The sequence below is a fragment of the Talpa occidentalis genome, unplaced genomic scaffold (genome assembly GCF_014898055.3).
Source record: "Talpa occidentalis isolate TD23 unplaced genomic scaffold, MPIMG_talOcc4v2.1, whole genome shotgun sequence".
Lineage (NCBI taxonomy): Eukaryota > Metazoa > Chordata > Mammalia > Eulipotyphla > Talpidae > Talpa > Talpa occidentalis.
Genome location: NW_026555331.1, coordinates 127671128 through 127694291, shown reverse-complemented (window position 1 = coordinate 127694291; position 23164 = coordinate 127671128). Strand labels below are relative to the sequence as shown.

The 23164-nt window shown below is 32.8% G+C and overlaps 1 protein-coding gene and 1 long non-coding RNA gene across 3 annotated transcripts in view; one reads left to right on the top strand and one right to left on the bottom strand.

Moving 5' to 3' along the window:
- Positions 1-23164, bottom strand: part of FOXP2 (forkhead box P2) — a 1127785-nt gene that overhangs the window by 333655 nt on the left and 770966 nt on the right. For both annotated transcript variants that reach the window (XM_054692568.1, XM_054692569.1), the window contains one exon: positions 15675-15765. The gene's annotated coding sequence lies outside the window, so the exon portion shown is untranslated. The remainder of the gene's footprint in view (positions 1-15674; positions 15766-23164) is intronic.
- On the top strand, positions 286-21280 carry LOC129145340 (uncharacterized). The gene is made up of 3 exons (XR_008550827.1): positions 286-387; positions 6466-6522; positions 21212-21280. It is a non-coding gene; the product is annotated as an uncharacterized LOC129145340 (long non-coding RNA).

Below are 23164 nucleotides of genomic sequence, written 5' to 3'. Positions count from 1 at the left end.
CTTCAGGTTGTGGAGTACATGGGAATCAAAGCTATAGCTATTCAGTGGACTTTTCCCTCATGACTTAAACAATTAAAATGATGACCCAAGTAAAGCTCAAAAAGAAGTGATGACCTGTTTTAAACATATGTTTTCACATGAGGGAGAAGGGACCACAGACTGTCCCTCCATTAGAGGGTTGATGTTTGTCTGATCTATTTCTCCTTATAGTAGTGCCATCAAAGATCAGCATGTCACAGTAAACTACATTGTCTGCATCATAATGGATAACTGACTGGACTAACATTATCTTGGCTAGTGAAAATAAGACCTACTAGTCTTTCTTGGTATTTACTGAAAAGTGGATGAGTCCAGGATCCTGAGACATAATTGAGATCAATACTACAGGTTGTCCTTATCTTACTGTTTGTAATCCTATTAGTAGTAGCCTCAATTAAATGTTTCGTGAGACAAATTGAACAATTTGATCTAAACCTCTGTCAGTAAGATTAATCAGAGTGGAAAAAGAAGTACCCAACTTGTGAAAATGTACCAAGACAGTATATGTCCTCCCAAAGATGTCCATGTTTTAACTCCTGGTAAAAACATTCCATTATATTACAAGGGAAATTAAGATTATAGATACAATTAAGGTTACTAATCAATTGAATTATAAAAAGGGTAGAATATACTGGATTTTCCAATGGGAACATTATAATCAGGGGATTCTCAAATGTGGACAAGGGAGGCAGAAGTAATATCAAAGTGATGTGATATGAGAAGATTCAACAGGACATTACCAGCTTTGAAGATGGAATAGGCCCAAAAGTCAAGAAATAATGACTTCTAGAAAATTATAAAGACTAGAAAAAAGATTCTCCCCTGAACCCTGCCAAAAGCAACATAATGTTTCTGACTCTTTAATTTTAGTCCATTGAGATTCATTCAAACTTCTGATCTCCAGAACTGTAAGCTAATACTGTGTTTTTAAACTGCAAAGCTTGTGTTAATTTGTTAGAGCATAATAGTGTAGTGTCTAGGGGAGAAGAAGACATACTGTATCTTTCTGGGACAAAGAAAGGCCGCTTACTGCTTTCTATAAAAGAAGGCAGATTACAGCAGCTCAGTGTTCCTTAGTTATGGTGTATACCCACTGTGTGCATAGCACACATCTGGGCCATATATGCCCTCAGCACTTAGGAACAAGGCAAAACGCTGCAAACATGTTGACTGATGTGCATGATGATTGATGTGCTGTAACTAATACATTACTTTAAGTTTGGTCTAGGAATTTCATGACTTTTACTAGCATCCCTGAAATAATAGGCTGCCTATTATTATAAATAGGAAAAAGTAAAATAGCAGAACTGACAGTTTCTAACTAACAGACTAGAGCATTCCATACTTTGATATGTAAATTCATTTTCTAAATCACCACAAATTAAAGACACCTATATTTAAACACTGCTATGAAAGGTAGCTTAAAGTGATAGCCTACATTATTTGTTATAAGACAAACATAAGTTTGGATCTAGCTATTTAAAATTCCAATAGTTTTCCCACTTATGCCCCAGATGCAGTATGCACAAGTGGCCAAGAGCCACTTACTAGGTGCTGAGTTTGGTTTTTCTGTTTACTAGATGAGAGACTTTGGGCATGTAAGGTAACTCAACAGAAAATGGGAACAGGAATAGCTTCCTCAGAAGGCTGTTGAGTTAATAAGTGAGATAATACAGATGAAATGATTAAAAGAAGCTGACATATGGCAGCAATTAATGAATTTTAAATGTTTTCATTAACTACACTTGAATGAGATTTAGTCAGGACTGGTGAACATACAAGAGGTGCGGAAGAAAGAATAACTGTCCTAATACCAAACCTCTCCTATAACAAATTCTTCCTAACAAATGAGGACTGGGAATAACATAAAAGAGTATTTATAAGAATTATTTAAGGGGAAGTATAGAATTCTGAGAGCTGTATTTTAAACAGAAATCATTAAATACAGATGTCAAAAGCAGAGTTCATTCAAGAAAGCTGCCTCTCTATTTTTGTTATATAGTTTTCAGAGCATTTCAGTAAAGAAATCTGATTAACACTACAATTTAATTTACTTAAAGGAGCGAGCTGTAATACTCTAAAACTATTGTTATAAGGAGATTTACTCACAGAAATAAATAAAATAATTATGAAGCTGATGAAATGACTGCATAAGTGATTTTATAAGAGAGAGATGTTTTCCTTCTTTTCAATGCATGTTTAAAACCCTCCTTCGAGCTCTTGGTAAATCTATTGATCTGTGAAACACAGAGCACTCCAGGGAAGCAATTCAGCTGACATTATATATCAAATGATGAGATGAATAATGATCATACTATTTGGTAATTAAACGTCTTACAAACCTTTTAACTGACTCGACATCAAAAAAGTCAAATGAGGTCAAGCACATTGTGTTTTTTCATTCTCATATAAATGAAAATGTTAAAAGATATATAGAGTCAGAGGGACAAGCAAAAATTATATAAAAATAATTTAAAAGAAAATATTTTTGTGCTACCTAGCATACTATTGTTTTCTCATCTTAACTCTTTTTCTTTTAAAATAGGCACAATGCATTTCAAACCACTTCTTTGGATATGCAAAGGAGAACATGTAGGAAATACTGACAACTATCAGTAAAAAACAAGTATAATACAAAATGGATTGTAGAGGAAGATTAGAAATTATCAGAATCCCAATTTTAAGAATTTTCACATACAAGTACTATTTTAGTGGTATAACAATGAAGGATATTTAAAGGAAAATTTATACATTTTATTTTTCCCCAGTTCAGCATGAGAACACCCCCACCCCCAAAAAACATACACACACTTTCTTACCATTTCCTTAGGGGCTGATCACTGAAGAGTTTAAAATGTGAAATTAGTAACTCACATTAATTAAAGTCTTGTAGAAGCTAGAGTGTGCAATGTTTGCTATAGGATACTTTCTGTGGCCATAATGCTAGGTGACTTATATTACCATCTCATGAACAAACAATCTTACAAGTGAGACACACATACTTAGAGTGAGACCACATACTTACTTATATTATCATATAAAATAAAATGCACCTTGTATGTTGTATCTGATTACATTTCTCCAATTATATTAAGTGATCTAATTATTGTAAGTCCTGTTAAAAATTCAGCATGACATTTATTTTGGTCACTAAATTTAGATATTAAACATTCAAAAAGTTTTATAATGACATTTATATGTTTATGATAGATGCTGCAATTGGAAAATTTAGTGAATAACTAAATAAAATATTGTATATCTTCCTCATTCTTGGAACTCCAATATATGTTGTTGGAGTTCTACTTTTATATGCTGTATTAAAATTACCTAATTTACAAATTATTGATAATAATGGCTGACAAAGTTTTAACTGAGCAACAACTGAGCAGAAATGAAACTAACTTCTCCAAAGAAGTTGAGATTAAAAGTATATTTTCAAAATTATAAACATACTGCCTTCAATTTTCCAAGTTATACAATAAATAGAAAAAGGGGACCAGATTAATGAAAGATGGAGTAAAAATTTATTTCTAAGAAAAGTAATTATAAGACCAAGGTAAAAAATGATTTACAGGGCCTCCCCGGTGGCGCAGCGGTTGAGAGCTGGGTTGCGAAGCTGCCCGCGGCCTCTGCGGCTCCGGTTAGATCCCCGGCTGCTCCCCGGCCACCAGAGGAGGGTCCCACATGGCGCGCAGACCTCTCCTGCTGCCCGCTGCTCCCCTCAGCAGTGTACTTCGGTCCTTCTGCCTGCTCTGCTCCCCGCTCTGGCTCTGGTGAATTCTCTCACCCTCCCGCGCTTCTGACTGTACCCAGTGCATGTATAAACAAAACAAAACAAACAAATAAATAAATAAAACATGCCTCTAAAAAAAATGATTTACAAAGCAACAAGATAAAGCATGGTTGCAGACAGCGTGGATATGAATGTTTTTAAGAAAGAGTTATTTATGGCGCCAATGCTTTTGTCAAACAAGCCTCCTAAAATCAATCCCTCAATGACTTTGATATTTACTTTCTTAGTATTGAGATTTCCTTTATAGCATCAGAAAATTCACTGGAATGACCATCCCACTTCTTAAAGAAGTGGGACTTCTTAAAGAGTCACCTCAGGGTGACTAAGGGTGACTTAGGATGTCTTCTACAATAATTCATAGGTTGAAGGCATAAATTCTAGAACTAGACTTTCTACGTTTAAATTCTAGCTCTCCTCTTACTAATTATGTCTATTTTTTCATCTTAAAATGGGAAAAATGATAGAACATCCTATTAACAGTATTAGGAACATTAAATAAATTAATTATTTAAACTAGTTGGAGGAGTATTTGGAAGCAGCTAGTTCAAAGAAGTTTACATTAAATAAATATTTGAATTTTATATAAATTTCTAACACCCAATACCTTTTTACCATCAACATTTTTACATCATGAAAGTAAAGGTGTATACTGTCATTTCTCCAAATGACCCATTTTTCCTTAGGTACAAATATGTATTATACGAATCACTGTATAACAATGTGGAAATTACTAAAAGCATTCAAAGTACAGAACTGCATGCATGACAGCAGTCAATAAACTGAGTTAACTGATCATGATGATCACTGAAATCTTCAGTTAAAATTCAATAGAAAAATGCCATAGGATAACTTCTGCTAATCACAGTCTCAGAGAATTACTTCTTCTGAGCACACCAATCACAAATGGTCAATTTATCAAATATTGCCATTTAATAAAGCGGTATACTCCTAACTTTTTTATAATTACCTTCCTTAAATTGACTAAAAACTAAGAGAATTTATTCAAATGCCAAATACAAGATATCAGGAAAAATACCCAATTTTTAGGATGTTAACCAGACCGTGGAAAGTAATGGAGTCATCTAAGATGGTAAATCCTTCTGAAAAAAATTAGAGGATTTCTCCAAGTTATGTTGACAATAGTGAGGACTATTTTACCTAATGTGACACTTAAAAGAGATCATAGTGATTTAGGACAAAATATCTATTAAAAAACATTTTTAAACCAATAAATCATTAATTTAAAATGCAGACATATAAACAGACTTGTCTAAGTTCTCACATAGGAACAGAGACAAAGAAGAACTCTGGTCTCTCAACACAGAAAAGAGATTCTTAGGAGAACCCATTTTGCTTTTTAAGGGTACTTTGAAAATTTGTTGAAGAATTTTTGGTTGCAGGGAAAACATGAAACGTTGCTCACATGTGTGGGCAGTAGTTAGGTTTGCTAGATTTCCTGCAATGAAGTAGAATGCAATTGCATCTTGCAGGAGTTTTTGTAATCATTCATTTAAAAAATCTGTGGCTAGACCTAATTTTATTTCACATATAAAATCCAAGGTTTTGTTTCATGTTTTTAACATACATTGCATTTTCCAGGAGTTCAGTGATATTATATGTCAAAGTAATGTTTATTTTATTCAGAACTTGTTTGATTTTCACCATTTAGAAAAAAAGCATTAATGATGGTACATGTCTCTTTTTTAAAAAAAAAAATATCATAGTTATCCTACAAGTGGGATAGTTAACAATTATTTCATATACCTTTTAATTTAGTCATTCCTAATCATTGTATTTATTTTTCAATGTGCATGTACCAAAACATACCTAAAAATTTAAGTAAAGGAAAATTTATAAAATATCGGTTAGAAAATGTATACTTATGTTTCAAGGGGTTAAGAAGCACTTGGCCTAGTTAGTTTTGTTTTTTATAATTAATTCTAAATTAGCTTATACATGGAAAGGAGTATTTTTCATGTTTTATAAATGACATTTCTGAAAGATAAACCATTAAATAGCTAACATTTAAATGTTATGGCAAGTATACAGATATCAAGAAAAAAATTCTGCAGAAATTAAAATTCCAGTTTCTCAAGGTTCATGACTAATGTGATCTACAACATCATTGTCTCTAAAGGTGTTAAAATCCTGAGTTGAAGCACAGACAGGACATATTAAATCTTTATTATTGAGAATGCTAGAACATGGGGTGCTTGTGTAATTGTATATAGCAGTATATTATGTATTAACCAGAGAATTACAATTGGAGAGAATTAAATAGATTATTTTTTAATTTTATTTCCATATTTTTCTTATTTCAGAAAAAATACATTTCAATCACACAGAAATGTATAAATTAAAATCTTAAAGTTGTTTCCTCAGAAACCACTGGTTTTTAATATGTACACAGGTATTTATAATTTTCCTATGAATATTATGTACTTTAATAAAACTTTTATCAAAATAGTTTTATAACCTGTATCATTCATTTACCAAATTATTTTTTGTTATTTCATTGTTTAAGTATTCCATAATCTATTTAACAATATTCCTTCCCATAGTTATTTACACTGATTCCTCATCTGTGATATGAGGGAATGTAAGACTCTAAGCATCTGTCCTCTAATTTATAGTAAGACAACAAGAAGATGAAGCAGAGAAGAAACATTACTCAGATGAGGAAAAAAAAGGTATTTAAATATCTTTTCCAATGCCTTCAAAATCCCATTAAAAAGGCACAGAAACCACTTTCCTTTTAATAATTTTTATTATTAATAACTCTTGGAAGATAAAGTCCCGTTCTCTTTTTCATTCTAAACTCCTCAATTCTCTTTTCTAAACCCATCCTGCTTTATATATAGAGAACCATGGAATGTGAAAAGAATCTGTTTAGGGTACAATTCTTCAATAATAATTAAAATGAATGTATTAATTAGAATATCAATAGCATCAAGTAAAAAATAATTTAAATCGAAAAGTTTAAGTAGAAAAGAAAGTTAATTGGTTGAGATAGGGAAGTTTCTAAAAATAATAAATTAATACAATTCCAAATTTATTTATGTACACATTAATTAATTTAACACCATGATTTAATATACATTAATTCAATAATAAAACATAAAAAAGCAATTGTTGGCAATAGAATGGAAATATCATAATAAAACAGTCATTACTCACCCACTGGAACTGGGCACAAAGGGTCAGTTTCTCATGAACTAGATGCTATGTAATGAAATATATATTTTAACAGAATCAGGGTTCTGCTGGACCTCACTGGTGGCACAGGGGTTAAAGTCTCAGCACTATCAAGCTACCCCCAGTTACTGGGGCAGCAGTTTGATCCTAGGCCGGGGAGTTAACCCACATGGCACAGCAGACCTCTTCTGTCTCGCTTATTGCTACCCTCAGCAGTATATTTCAGTAGATCTGCCTGTTCTGTTTCCCACTCTGTCTCTAGGGAAGCCGCTCACCCCTCCACATATCTAGCTTACATTCCAGGTGCTGTATACATAAATAAAAATAAAATGTTAAAAAAAAAAAGAAACCATGGGCCTCCCCTGGTGGCGCAGTGGTTGAGCGCTGGGCTGCGAAGCTGCCTGCAGCCTCTGTAGCACCAGTTTGATCCCAGCCACCGGCAAGGGTCCCACATGACGTGCAGACCTCTCCTGCCGCTCCTGCTACTCGTGCAGACCTCTCCTGCCGCTCCTGCTACTCCCCTCAGCAGTGTATTTTGTCAGTCTGCCTGTTCTGTTCCCCGCTCTGGCTCTGGTGAATTCTCTCACCCTCCTGTGCTTCTTTCTGACTGTACCCAGTGCTTGTATAAATAAATTAATTAATCTTAAAAAACAAAACCAAGAAATCATAATAAATAATAGTTGTGAGAATGGCTGATTACTATTCACAAGTATTTAATGGATATAACTAAAAATAAGCAAAAAATCATTACCTGAAAAACTAATATAATGAATTAGTAAATTTTTAAACATTAAAAACACATAAGGAGAGTATAAACTGAAATTATCTTGAATTTGGATAAAACAGGAGAAAAGTATTAATGTGATAGATTCTAAGATTGAAAAGAAAAACTGTCTTTAATTAGTAAGTGCAGAAACTTTTCTAACAAAACCCTATTAATGATTTCTCCTATAAATATTTACTTTTAATCTGACCCAGGCAATCAAATAAGACATCTTCATTTCCCCACATCACTTTCCACACATCCTCATACAAATGCTGAGATCCTTCTTTTTACAAATTAAACATGTCAATAAATATTATTATAGTATCATATGCTATTATAATCATAATTTCATAGAATTCAAGATGCTATTTTTTTATTTTCTTCTCCCCAAAACTATTTTAGATGATAACATTAACAAAAGATATTATTTCATAATTTTATGTAAACCTAAAACAGGTTTGTTCAAAACAAAAAATTTTTCACAGGACAGAGTCCTCCCAAGTAAACACATACTTTTATTAATTAATGAAAATAATGCTAAAGATTACTAGTGTCTTTTAAGAGGCTAAGATTAACATAATCTCCAGCCTTAAGATTCTAGAGTGCACTCTGGCAAATCCATTCATTTGTGTTGTTTATTAAATTCTCTGAAGCTACTGATCCATGCACTTAAGTGTTAGAAAAAAATCATCACACATTGCGGTCTCAAAGTTTTTACTCATATTACTCGCTTGCAATGGACCCATTGTTTGTTTAAGACCAAAATTATATAGCAACTGCAAATTATGTTTAACATTTAATTGTACTGACAAAAATGAATATTTAGGCCCAATATCACAAGAATATTTATCCCTTGATATACTGAACATAAAATGTATTCACATCTGTTTCACTGCTTTGCCTTCATGGGTTTAAACCTGCCAAATTATTCCATTTGATTTCAGAGAATTCTCATATGGCAATCTATTTTATTTACTTTATCTTCAATAAAATGGTTCAGTGAACATTAGCAACTCAGACACAAGTTTCAATCATTCTTCAGGCAAAGGCGTCAATCTATATTAGACCTACTGTGCTGTGAGTTGCAGCTAGAAAGTTGGATAAGTCAGAGCAACAGTGAAAATGTGAGCAGGGCCTAATAAAGCCTCAATGAAAAGGAAGAATGCTCTCCCCAAGCACTCACATACATCACTTATACAATGCCAGGCGCTGGGCTCAACACCGAACAGCTCCTTAAAAAGTCTGACAGCTAAAAGGAAGCTTCAGACTCTAACTTTATTTTACATGACACCTACAGTAATAGTCCTCTGTTCTTCAACAGAAAATAGTAAAAACTTGAATTGCCAACAGCTAAAAATGAGATTTCACATTCACCACTCTAAATCACATAGGGAAAGAAAAAACTAAAAACATTCAAGCTACATAGAATTTCTTCTATAACATTTTCATACAATTATTAATACAATAATAGTTTCAGTGGACCTTTCCTTACAAATTTGTGTGACATTTTAAATATAGTTGCTGGACTACATTTTAATCACAAAACAATCAGTAAGTTTGAGCAACAAATCATTTTGGAAAATGATATCATTAAAGACTAATTCCAAGAAATGTGGAGCAGTACTGTCAGATGCCGTGAAAATGTCTCCCAAAACACAAACTTTGTAATAAGTGATGCTGGTTCATATTTGATATGGGCTGTAAAAAGCAGATTATTGTAATGGTGCTCTTCCCAGCAAATAAGACCATTAAAAATGTACTTAATGTTCAGCTGAATTGAAGAGCAGGCCAGTTACAAATCCATATTTTGCTATTTTGTATAATGGTATCAAAAATTTTACTAGTGGGTCAACTTCATGCCACAAATTTAAAATTATAAATATAAGCTCTCTTTTTTTTCTTATGAGAACAAGTTTCTTTTTCTGTCTTTTCAAAAATATAATGCAATATTTTTGTCCAATTTTTAGCTTCAGAGTTCATTCAACAGGTGTGGAATTCTAAACGATGGTTTTAAATAAACTTATTTTTAAATGTCACCCTATTACCTGCTGACATGTGCTTCTCAACTCACTTTCCTGGAGACCAAATGCATTATTTTCTAGTGAACTTAACATTCCAAAGCACAATACCCAAAATATGTCTACATATATCTAGATAGCTCCATGCAACTCTATTCTTTACAACTCTATGAGGATATTAAAGGGAAACAACATAAAACCAGCATGACTGACTAGTAGAATAAATTCTGCAAACTCGGAATCTATAACGGGAAGAATTTTTTTTTATTGTATTCTAAACAGATCTTCTACATTTCTCATTTTCTTCTCCCTTGGCTCACTATCTTACAAATATACGTGCCTATTTCTTCTACTACACTGGCTTCAGAGAACATATATTTAATATACTATTAATCCTATATTTCAAGTAAAGTCAAAGACTATTGAAATTGTGGAAATAATTTCAGGGGTACAATATTATATAATATATTAATTACCTATTACTACATGATGGATTACCTTGAAAGTAGCATCTTAGAATAAAGACATTTATTGTCTTACACAGTTTCTGAGATCAGGAATTCAGCATTTCAGTTGGGTGGTTAAAGTGCAAAGTTTCTCAGGAATTTGCAAGTTATTATTCCCAGTTCCTCTGAGCTGGTAGCTAGCCTTAACCCATACCAACTTTTAAAGGGGGTGGCGGAGAAGAAGGAAAGGGAGCGGACAGGAGAGAGAAAACCCAAAAAGGCATCCTATTATCTTGCCTAACCTAATCTGAAAAACAGTATAGCATCACATGTGCCAATTCTATCAGTCACATAAACCAAGTCTGATATATATGGGCAAAAAAAAATGCTATGTAAACCAGGAGATGGGGATCATTTGGAGCCATCTTACAGGCTACCCTCTGGACCCCAAACATTCACATTCTTCCCATGTAAAATCAGTTCCAAATCTGTAAGTTGTAATGGGTTCTTTTTTTTTTTTTTAATGATTGAAATATAACATTTACTTTATATAACATGTTAATATAGTTATACATGTAGTCATAGATATAATTTCCAATATACAACACAATGATTCAATATTTATATACATTTTGAATTGACATCACAATAGATTTAATCAACATTTGTCACCATGTGTAGTTACTTATTTTTCTTTTTTTTTTTTTTAAATAATAAATTTTATTTTTATATTCCCCCATACAATTGCAAACGCCCCATTCTGACCCCAATCCTTCCCCTCCCACCCCCCACCCCCAAAAAAGTGTCTCTGGTTCATAGTTTTTTGTTGATTTTGATTTTCACTTTCTTATATTCATTTTCCTGGTCCCTTATTTAAGTTTTCTAGATTCCTGCTATGAGTGAGACCATCCGGTATTTTTCTTTTTCTTTTTGGCTTATTTCACTGAGCATGATCCCTTCCAGCGCCATCCATGTTGCTGCAAATTGCATGTGTTTATCTTTTTTGAATGCTGAGTAATATTCCATGGTATATATGTACCACATCTTCTTGATCCAGTCATCTATTTTTGGGCATTTGGGTTGTGCATTTCCCTGATTACAAGATGTTGAACATTTTTTCATATGTCTGTTGGCCATTTGCATTTCCTCTTCAGAGAAGTTTCTTTTTAGCTCTTCTGCCCATTTTTTGACTGGATTATTTTCTGTAATGGGTTCTTAAGAGCGATTCAGGAGTTCTTGAAGGAATTCTTCAAATTACTGAGTAGACAGCTTCTGAAGATCATCCTTTAAAGTATTTTTTCCTAAACTGAATAGGATGCTCTAACTGCCCACTGTTCTAAACAAAGATGGTATTTTATATACTGGTGACAATATATTAAGATGCTAGTTTATTCAACATTACAGACAATACTGATGTAATTAATACTATAGGGAAAAGTTCCAGCCTTTCTAAAAAGTAGAAAAGAAACAAAAAAAGTGTAATGGAAGAGGGGGAAGGGAAAGAAACAAGATGGTGTGCTTTGAAAAAGATGCAGGAAAGGTAAAGTATGCAGGTCAAGGTTGGATATTTGGGATTTGTCAGATTATAGAGCATTAAATACCAAGCTAGGTTGTACTTATTGAAATAATGAATAGTAAAATAATAAGACAAGACAGACAGGCCTTTTGGGAGTTCAGCATAGCTACCTGAGAATAAAATTTTAGCATCAATGACAATATTCCTTTTTTTCTTATATATTGCATAATTGTAAAAATCTAAAATAATAAGTTACATAAATATTAAATTAAGTTCAGCATGCTGTGTCATGTACAACTTAGGGTGGCCCACATATTCATGCTTTCTATCATTCCCTTCCTTTTATACCTGGCCAGGACCTATGGCTTATTTCTAATCAATATATGACAAAGGTTGTGGGAAGTAAGTAATTGTGATAAAACACTCACCATTAATCACATAAACACATACATACATGCATGCATTCATACACACATAGTCAATACTCTCCAATTGGCTTTCAAGATGTGAAACTTACAGAGAGAGGGCCACATGTATGGAAACTTTAGTGATCTCTAGGAAGTGGGCCCTCAATCTGATAACTTCAATAAACTGAATCTGCCTCAAAACAAGTGAGTTTGGAAGAGGACCATGAACTCCTAATGGAAATGCAACCCAGTAATTATTTTTATTGAGAATTTGTTAAGACCATCACTAAGCTGTGCCTGAGCTCCTGACCCATGGAAATTGAGATTATAAATGATTGTTGTTTTAAGATTTTAAATATGTGGTATTTCATCACACACCCATAGAAAACTAAACACAGAAACACAGAAAGAAGTTACAGAATCAACTTAAGTTTTACCATTACTTGGATCAATGATAGAATGTTATACAGAATATTTGCCAACTTACCAGATAAAAATCAGCCTTTGAAACGAATAAGGCAACAACATTCTTTCAATATTTATTATCTCTCTCTCTTTCTCTCTCTCTCTCTCTCTCTCTCTCTCTCTATATATATATATATATATATATATATTCACACATTTAGTTTTCAAATCAAGTCTGTTGATTTGAAGGCGGTATTAGCTATATTTTCTAGATTCAGAAATTAAGAGTTAGGCTTAGAGAGTTTAAAAGATTTATCCAAGGTTTCATATATGGTTGGTTTGTTTGGGTGTCATAATTCAAATCCAGACAATTTGATTTCCAACAGATACACTCTATATAATCTCTCTATCTGCAATTATGTTCACTCTGCTACTTTTTTTCAAGGGATGCATGCATACCATGTATCTGAATCTCTGATGCAATCCCTGCTCAGTCAAATCAGCTATCTGCATAGTCCATTTACAATTCAATAATTTGAAAATTAGAAAAAATACCTATTTAGTTATGATGATAAAACTAATTTTAATAAGTTTTCATGAAATTTATAACAATTTTCTATAAGTGTGTGAAGTAAATTTATTACTAGTCCATTAAAATAACTGAAATTGATATTCTATCTGGATTTAATACCCTTACAATGGAAACTGAAATAACTGTGACTATCACAAAGCAGAACACACACATCTACATAAATAGTTACCTAATTACCCATATACACAACACTCATTTGTTAGCTGTATGGGACATTTTGTCCTCATTTTAGAAATATAATGAAGGATAGGTAATTTAGTCTGAGAGGTAAAGTGAGGATAACACCAAACATATCATTTAAAAATAGGATGATTCAACCAAGAATTCACTTCAGGAATTTGAGGATGGGGAGGAACATAGGAGTGGGAAGGGAATTAAAAAAAAAACTAAAAAAAACTAACAGTTCTTAAATATAACTATATATACACCAAACACTCGATTTTTATAGGAATTCAATAAACATTACTTGTTCCTCAGTTTACTGTTCAAAAACTAAAGTACACTGATTTAAGGTAATTAACCAAGGTTTATTGGAAAGCTAACAAGTGGCTGCAGGGACACAAATCCTTGTCTTCCTTAGACTGAAATCCTCACCTTTTCATACCTTAATGCTTCTCTTTTCATACCACCCTCCATCTGGGATACATAATTCTACATATCTCCAAGTAAAAATGTTTTTTAATATTATACTTTTTAGTTTAAGAGTAACTTTTGTCATTGTATATATACATTACTTACAGCAATATGTGGTTGGTCTTAATTTAAATATTTAAAAACGGCTATTAAAAACACTGACTAGAAAAAAATCTAATTAGCGAGTTCCAGTTTTGAGGACTAACTTCAAATACAATTATGTTCCTTCTGGAAAGAATATTCTGTTTTCAAAAATTTGTTTATTTCATGGTTTCATGGTACTCTCACTGTCAGAAATCTACATTGTTTATAAATCTACAATCCCCCTGCTATTAAAATAAATGTTCTATTATTCAAAACATGAGAATTTAAATATTAAAAATGTCTTACAAAGATGCATTATAACAATGTAACATTATCTATGGTTGTATAGGTATAAATCATATAAAACAGAAAGAAAAGATTGGCCACTAGTAGATATGGGTTCTAAGAACACTTTGTTATTAATAAGAAAATCACAACAAAGCTATACTACTTTTCCCATATCAGTTAAAATCTACTTTTAATTTCTCCACTTATTAAACAAAGGATATATCAATCGTACATCATTAGCAATGCAAGGTTAATGAATGTAAAGTTAATGTAAAGCAATGTAAAGTTAATGAATTTAATGAAAAAGTTGAAGAAAAATGTTGCAAAAGCACTTCAAAAATCTTAAATGATAAATATGGAAGCATTTTATTTTTATCTGGCAACATGTTATAGCTGAAACAAAATAACAAAAATTCCACAGGCACAATAGTAGGCCAAATACCTGGAGAATATTTGACTGTATAATTCAAACACATTTACAATAATCTCTCAGGGAAGGTATGGCACCTCTGTCTGCAGAAAGTAAGAGACAAGGAGAGAACAAGGTAGGCAAGATAGTGGAGTTCTTGAGGTCTCTCCAACTCTATGTTAAACCCCCTTAAAAGAATTTTGAAGACATCAGGGCACTTAGGATTCCCTTTCTTCACAGGTAAACACTAAGCAAAGGAATTATGCACACTCCTCATCTAAAATTTCTTTTGGTTTTCTTTTTATAATTACATAATGGCAAATTTGGCCACCCATGACATACCGTTTGATTGATACTGTAACATAACAATGACAACGACAAGCTAATTTTACAGGCATTTTACTTTGAGTAAGAGTGGGAAATTAAATCTGAATCTTTTGGAAATGATTGTCAATTTGACTCCATGGTCCTTGTTTTGTGGGAAAAACAGAATTAAAGTCTCTAAATTGGCACTGTAAATGTCAAGGAAAACTATAAGGTTAAAGAAGGGCAACTTGAAAACATTTTTTATGAACAGTATCTGCTGGGCCTAAAGTATATTGTTTAAGAAAAATTAAACTTCAAAGAAAAGAAGTTACTAGTATATTAATTTCTTTATTTTCTGACATTTCTAGAGCCCCCAAATACTCAATATCAACTGAACTTAATAAAATAACACTGCAAACACTACTATAAAAGTCCAAAATAATGGTTACTGAAAATACTTTGGAAGGCTTTTCTTGTCTAATCACTTCTTTTCAATGTTTAAAACCAAATTCACATTCTTAATAAATTTATAATTTTTTAAAGTGAAACCAAATTTAATAGGAGAAGGGAAAACAACAAGGAGTGAAATGGGAAGCACAAGAGAGGAGACAGGTCAAATATTCATATTGCCAGGCATAACATGTCTCTGGTTCACCCATAACTTCTTTTTTTAACTTTGGGCAAAGATACCTAATCAATAAATTATAGAAAGAGATAAACATTAGGAAAAAATAAGCACAATGAATGAAGGAGAATTATCGGCAGAAGGCCACTTACCTCTTTCTTGCAGATCTTCCACAAGACTTTCGAGTCAACTTTGATGTGGAGTCCCAGGTAAGTTCAAACCCAGCATCACATCAGAGTAGCCCTGTTAATAGATACACATAATTATCACTGCTTGAAAATTAACTTTGAATTTATGTTACAATTAGTTCAATGACTTCATAGAACATACAACTTATTCAAATACAGAGACCTGTTAATGCATTAATTACTTTGAATATTCAAGTATGTGTGAAAATGCTTCATTTAGTTTAATTCCTTGTTTGGTATGGAGCAAGGACCAGGGAGACAACATGAAATGCATTTCCAAGAAATGCAGATTTTATTTCCCACTCTTATATTGATTTGGCAGGTTTAAACATTTTGGTGAATAATTTCATAATTTATAGAATAAAATAATTTGTCTTAAGATTCCCAACTGAAAACATGACTGATTTCAATTGCCTCTTCAACACGTATTTAATGAGCTTTGTAGACCTTTCCACAATTAACAAACTGTAGTAAGTATTTTCTCCTTATAATCACAACTTAAGGGTTATTATTTGAATGTTCATTTGAATTTGTATTTTTCAGACACAGTACCTATAAGAACTCTCTTTTCACATCTCTTCCTTCCTTCATCTGATTTAGCACGTTCCTTTCTTAGACTAAAATAAACCTTGTAATGGTCCTATAAAACTATAGGACAATATAGACAGCAAAAGGATTTTGAGGGCCTCCCGGATGGCGCAGCGGTTGAGCGCTGGGTTGCGAAGCTGCCCACGGCCTCTGCGGCGCCGGTTCGTTCCCCGGCTGCTCCCCGGCCACCGAGGAGGGTCCCACATGGCGCGCAGACCTCTCCTGCCGCCCGCTGCTCCCCTCAGCAGTGTACTTCGGTCCTTCTGCCTGCTCTGCTCCCCGCTCTGGCTCTGGTGAATTCTCTCACCCTCCCGCACTTCTGACTGTACCCCGTGCTTGTATAAATAAATAAATAAATCTTTAAAAAAAAAAAAAGAAACATTTAAAAAAAAAAAAAAAAGGATTTGACTCCTCCACCGACATTAACTAGTAGTGACTACACTAAAAAATTATACAGACACTGACTCGATGGCATGTTCCACTGTAGTTGTGCCACAGGCGATTAAAAGAATGAAAGATATCATGTTCATCTTTGTTGAGCATTTTAAAAATTGATTTGTTAGTCATTTACATGTTTATATAACTTTGTGGTTACATTTTTACTCCTATATATGTGACAAGCTTCATTCATCCTTCACCAAACCCCTTCAATGCCCTGAACCCATCCTTGCCCTGTGCCCTCTGGTAACCAGTGCATTTTGCACAAGTCTAAGAACTGTTTTTTGACATGATTGCCAGAATTTGTAAGTATTTAGACATTTCACTAATTTAAATGGTTTCTAAAATATTGACCTTAAAATCTTTTTATACAATAAAACCTTAGTGAGTACCAATTAAACAGGTAACAATGAAGTATTCTGGTGAATCAGAACCCCAAATAATGACACCACTATATTTCACCCAGAAACTTTGGGGTTGGAGGCATTCCAAATGCCTTAGATATTCTGCAAAGCAAACTGAAAATCACTGTTTTAGTTAATCATAAATTATAAGGTAATTAATAGTCCCAAATATTAAGATAATTCAAACTGCTTCTCTTCACATTCTAGCATTCTCTCTCAATTGTAACTGTTACCCATTTTTTCTTAATGATAAAATTTTACTCATGAACAGACTCCACTCTAGATTCTTTTGGTGTTAAATTTCTTCCATAATTATTTCAACCTGAGACTTCACACACTTAAAATTTTAATTGAACAATACAGTATTGTTACCTATAGGCATAATTTTGTACAGCACATCTCTAGAAATTATTCATCTTCATAAATGAATTTTTTTACTGGATGAACAGCAACAGCTGAATTTCAAATTACATAGACTTTCCCCCCTTTAATAATTGCAGTTATAAAACACCTACTAAGTACAACCTCCTGAAGATACAGAGATAAAAGATACTCTTCTGCTATCTGCTTAAGGACAGGTTAAGAAACTAGGAAATACGTTAACGAATTATATTATTCCTGAAAACCAAAGATAGATTGTTAAGTTAAAAATGTGTTGCTGTGCAAGCAAAAGTAAGCACAGGGTGGCATCGACTATAATAACAATTTGTCTTGTGAAAATAATAATTATTTATGAGGCAGGTGAAGAAAGTGACGCACCTGTCTCAGTCAGAGCAGTCTTTCTCTGAATTCTTATGTAGTGACAAAAGAGTAATCTTTACATAATAAAAACTGAACATTTTCAAATATATTTAAAGTTTTTCCCTACTTCATGTAAAAATTATTAGAAATAATTTTAAGTTAATAAGAAATTTTTGCATGTGATATATTTTACTTTCCACATGCCATAAAGTTAAAAATCTTTGTTTCTGAGGAAGTGTGAATCTATTTCCCTATCAATGTTTTAAGCCAATGTTACTTCCATAAAGAAAAAAAATACAAAAAAATCTTTATTGGAACTATTTTATTGAAATAATTGTCAATTATCTGAATTAAAACTACTTAAGTCATGTAAATCATAAACATAAATATAACAGATGCTGCCATTACAAGCTGAATAATAAATTTCCAAAATAATTAGTATTTTCTTTAGAATGTCCAATAGAGTACAAAAGGGAGAAAAAGGAAACAGTACTATTGATATCACTACTAAGAGAGTAAAATATTAAAAATTTGAGGGGGAGAGAATACTTCAGGTAGTAAAGTATGAATTCTGACCCAAAATTCAAAAACTTTTACAAACGCAAGCAATAAGTTGAAGGCAATCTCCTGAGTTTAAATACAGGCAGGAGTTGACTCTAATTCACTGTACAGAGGCATGTGCTCAGTAGGAGTCCAGAGAATACACTACCAAGTTAATAAAAGGGAATTTCTTCAAAAGCCACGAAGTTTTTATTGTGCTGTCTCTGAGAGTGTAACAATAAAAGAGAGGAAAATGGCAAAGAAAAATCAAGAATGCTACTAGTATAATTAGTAAAGCTGGTATAAAACAGATAATTACAGAACACACAGATTTGATTTTCTTTCAAGTTATTCACTGCCTTTCAAAAATCCAGACTTAGAAAGTGAATTATTTCCATTTTTTTACTGACCTCATCCGGTCCTATTTCTTTAATTCACTTATTTTTATAAGAAAATAAATAAGTTCTTCTTCCTTTTGACACTGACCAATAGTTTGTTTTTACTCACTTAGGCACTAAATATAAGCAGATGAACAATTACAATGCTGATCAGAATGCTGGGATACATACTGTCTCATTTTTCCTCTTACTTTCATTGAAAAGAAACTCTAATTTTCAGTAAAATAACACATCACTCAAGTTTGTAAACAGAGCTCTTACAGAAGCAGTTAGATAACATTAATGTGGATTAAAATAACTTCACAGTTTCTATGTGATGCTGGAGATGCTTTGACCAACTCTACCAAAACAGAAGAAACATAATACAGTTAAGTCTAGAACTCTAACTTTAGGAGAAGTTTTAAAACTAAGTAATAAAGATTTAGGATACTGAGAATTACAGGATATGCCAGTCATTTAAGCGACACATAGCCATACTCTAAAAAATATCACATAACCCTGGAAGACCTGAAAATTTTTACTCTACCACTTGTTCAATTATTTAATTCCCAGATCTTTTCACTAAGCTTATAGTCTTAATCTGACACCAATACCATGGGCTTCTACCAAAATACCAACTATTTAGTAATATGGGTGCCTTCTACATATTTATGTTTAACGATAACTTTTCAAAGGTAAAACCAGTGTATTGTCATACAGAACACAGTATTTCTTTCATAAATGTTAAATCAACTTGAATTCACTGAAACTTATATTTAAAAAAACTCTGGTATCTTATCTAATGCTCCCATTTTCTCAAATTGAACATTCAGCTGAAGTTCCACCAACACTGAACAACTTCCATCACCTAACCTATCCATAAAAAACAAGTTTTAAAAGATATTTTTTCAGGGTCTCCCCGGTGGCGCAGCAGTTGAGCGCTGGGTTGCGAACCTGCCTGCAGCCTCTGCAGCACTGGTTCCATCCTGGGCCACCAGGCAAGGGTCCCACATGGTGCGCAGCAGACCTCTCCTGCTGCCCGCTGCTCCCCTAAGCAGTGTACTTCGGTCCTTCTGCCTGCTCTGCAACCTGCTCTGGCTCTGGTGATTCTCTCACCCTCCCGCACGTCTGACTGTACCCAGTGCTTGTATAAAGAAATAAATAAATCTTAAAAAAGGAAGATATTTTTTCAGAAATTATAAGCTCTTGAATGGAATACAATTTGAATCAAACTGTGATTTAAAAATAAAAACATCACTGGATCACTGGAATGCACTAAATTCTTTTCTGATGTCAACTTAACTTCAACAAAGAAAAGATAATGCAGGTTAAAAGAAGCTGAGATCAGGTAAGAAGGCATGCCCATTTACAGCACTGAACCGCTGTTCTACTTATTTAGCTAATCTACATATTTCACATTTAGAAAAACGACTCTCTATATTTATTGCAGTAAAACACCACAGCTAGTCGATTGAAATACATCAATGGACTGAATTTTCTTAGTAGTCTCTTATCTAACTCAACAGAAAGATATAATAAAGATTGTTCAGACTTCAGGATAGGAGGTTTAACAAAAACATTGCTCTATTATTTTTTTCTTCATTCATTAGGAGAAGCTGTCTTCTCTTATTTTGCTTGCTTATTTTTTCTCAATATTGACAATAATTCCTAGTCATCATTTGATTCTGGGAGTTATTTTATTCGATATTCTAGCTGAATTATCCCTATAACTCTAGAAAATTAATAATATAAAATACATTCAAATCACTAAGAAATATACCACTTGGCTGCGAGGCGGGCTGCAGCCTCTGCAGTGTAGGTTCATTCCCTGGCCGCAGGCGAGGGTCCCACAAAAGAAAAAAAAATAGTTCATTCACAGAAAAGGTTGCATATTACACCAAATCCTCTTTATGTTTTTTAACCAAATTTGATGAATAAAGCAAATTATTGAGGTCAATGGGGGGAATATCTATGTGAGCAAAAATACATAACAGCATCATTCATTTCAGAATTGGAAAAAAAAAGAGATTGTGATTATTTGAATATCTTGTTAGAAATTTTACCAAAAAAACCTTTTCAAATAAATACAACTTGAATATTGACAGAGCACCAATTTAAGAGATCTGTATCTTTTTATGTTTACTTTTATTTAGATGAGTGTCTGTAGGAAACTGGCTTTCAAATAAAATCAAGTGTTTTTTTTTTTTTTTCAATGATCGTTGGTCACTACAAAACTGTTTATTCTGTACAGCATTTATTGAGGATATACTAAGCACTGTGCTAAGAGCTTCCCAGATATCAAACCTAATGTGACAAGATAGTTAGGTACTCATGCTAGTTAAAAGACACCACTGAAATCTCAGCAGGAAATTCAAAACCCCATTCTCACACTGTTTTCTAAATTACCTTACAGTACTCTTCACCGAATATCAAGTCAAGCATTTTGGAAAACCATTTTGGGTGTACCAATTTGAAGGCCCACCAAAACTTTATTAATTGCAAGAAAAAATATTTGCAAGTATACTCATTAAATCTACACTGAAAATTTTCTCAATCAATGATTCAACCCAGTAACAGAAATTTCCTGATGAAGTTAACTACATCAGTAGGTTTTGACTTCTAAGCACTTAGTGTCTAGCTTAGGAGCATGCATGAAAGGTAAGAAAATCAATTATGTTCTTTAAGCTTCCTTAATGTGACTGCATATACCATTTAAAATATTAATTTAGCAATTCTACTACTTTTTGTTTTCAAAGCTTTCACAGAATTATTCAATTAATAATGATTTATGGAGTTATCTGGATATAGTGTGTCTTCTGAAATTTGAGGTTGAGAACTTAGGTTATGAGAGAAAGAGAAAGAGAGAGTGAAAGAGGGAGGGAGGGAGAGAGAGAGAGAGAGAGAGAGAGAGAGAGAGAGGTAGTATGAACAAAGAGGGTAGGGAACTCAATAGTCTATGATAAAGGACTATGGATGCTTTGGTGGTAAATGTGGTACAGTGACATCCATCTGAGTAACTATGAATCTATTCCCCTAAAACATATTTAGTGCTATGAAACAATGTCAATAATAAATATTGATTGAATAATCATTATTTTGAAAACATTGACTCTAGATATAAAATGAAGTGATCTCTAACAGACAGTCTTAAATTTATTCCTAATATTGGTGGTGATGGGAAATGAAGTGTAGAACCTGTTGACAGTGATATCAACAAAGAATCAAGAGGCTTCAAAAAATACATTGAAAAGATTTACATTAATTCACGTAAGAGATACATACTAGTATGTTAATAATGTAATGATATTGAAGTATCTTAATGAGCACAATAAGATTATGTAATTTTTGTATTAAATATAAATTACTTAATCCACGAATAATATGTAACAGTAAACAAAAGGAATTCCCTAACAATCCATTTTCACTTCCTCATTTAGGATCTTTAATATCTTTACAAATGTAAAATATGTTCCTTTTTATAATTATTTTTATTTATAAAGAATTTTTCTAATTTTGTTTTTTATCCATAAGCAAAAACTCAGCAATATGACTAAACAATGTAATTATTTCTAACTACTGATATATATTGGTCTCTTGCCATACATCTAGGTATAATCTCTAAAGGACATCAACTCATCAGCAACTCCTCTGCAACTTGTACATAATTTGCACATTATTTGCTTATTTATCTAGAATATTTAGTTGCAAATGAATGTTCAAACTCCATGACTGGTATTTAAGATATAGATAAACACAGTACACAAAGTGCTGCCTATATACAATGCTTAAGAGTTGACCTGATTTCTCCAAACCAAAGGGAGAATGATTTTCTCTTCAATTGCTTATCATAGCTCCTTTAAAATATATATGCAACAAATACATATTCAATAAGGACAAAACTTACTTCCTCACCTTTCTCATGTCTTCCTTAATTTAGTGTTGGTAACATAGAACAGTGGTAATCCAGACACAAATAGCAGAAAATACACTCACACACACAGAGCATTTCTGATTAGTATTACATGATTTCCCCACTTCTTTAGAAACAATAATAGTGCCACAGAGTCACAGTACCAAAAATGAATTACCTACTAACACAGAGGTTGTGTCTTCTATAGATAACATGGGAGTATAAAATTGATTTTCTCCATTTTAGCCTGTGAGGGGTATAGACTTTACCAATCATCAGAGTGAGCAGAGGCACTAACTGAACGCACTACAGAAACAACAGCTTCAAGAACATCAAAAGCAACAGCTCGAGGATTACATCCCCAGTAAAAAAAAAAAAAAAAAAAAAAATAGAGTTATTCTCATCTGCTATGCTATTTCTTAAAACACTACATTCTGAAAGATACCATGTTTTTGT